This window comes from Leptosomus discolor, chromosome 2 (assembly GCF_034619465.1).
Source record: "Leptosomus discolor isolate bLepDis1 chromosome 2, bLepDis1.hap2, whole genome shotgun sequence".
In the NCBI taxonomy this organism is placed as follows: Eukaryota; Metazoa; Chordata; class Aves; order Leptosomiformes; family Leptosomidae; genus Leptosomus; species Leptosomus discolor.
In genome coordinates, this window is record NC_141392.1 from 46,609,606 (window position 1) to 46,610,657 (window position 1,052).

Consider the following 1,052-nt stretch of genomic DNA (forward strand, 5'->3'; position numbering starts at 1 on the left):
TATCCATGCCTGTCTGCCTCTGAGCCTTGCTGTTATTTCTTCAAAGCATGCACAGCGCATGGACTGGCATCTTCTTCAGCACAGTGTTTTACTGTCCAACATGAGATACGACGCTGCAGGTAAAAGCTGAGTAGCAGAAGCAGCACAGTGACAGATGAACAAGGTCATGAAACCTGGAAATCAGCAGCAAGTACATATGTATTTGTTTTTAAAATCCTGTGTTACAATGCACACAGAAATCCTTCAATGAACAGCCCATTAAAAACCCACTTCCCCTGGGTTTGCCCTGCTGCTTGGTACATGCCCTGCTCCGAGCCCTTCCCATGAGCTACCACCACCCCTCCTGCACACACCCAGCCCTTGCCCCACGGCCAGACCCCTCCAGCAGAGCAGCCCTGGCCATGGCCACCTCTCAGCCCTGCTGTCCCTCCTGAGTGTCATCCGATGGGGACATCACCTGCCTGCCAAGACGGCCCTGCTGCTGGCAGCACTAGGCTGCTCTCCCACCTGTGAGAAACCAGACAAACTCGCACAGCGGCTACACCCTGCCGTGGGGCTCTGGTTTCTCTCCCGGGGCTCACCACCACCACCCAATTCAAGGGCTCTGGCTGGGTGCTGCATACCTTGAAGCCATCCCGGCCCAGTGGCAACCTCCCACCCAGCCCGTGCCCGCCGCTGTTGGGCCCCACGCACGCCCTTCCCCGCTGGGCAGGCGGGCACAGCCCCAGGGAGGACAGGGCACCACCTGGCCGCTCCTGGCACGGCTGGGGCCAGCCGCCTTCCTTCCCTGTTTGCTTTCAGGGTGTTCATCTCTGCCGCTGTTCAGAGCAGCTGGGAGGTCGGTCTCGCGCTGGGGTTCAAGGAGGTACAGCGGAGGTGGACATTGCTGGCTCCCACACAGCACGCCTCTCTCCTCCCTTATTTTCTTCATAAGGAGCTAGAGGTATTTTTGCTCCCTCTTCTTTTTCCTCCTCTTCCCACCCTCCCTCTGCCCCCACTGCCTGCTAAGCCTCTGCAACCCGGGATCTCTCTCTGGCAGGCAGGAGGGAGCC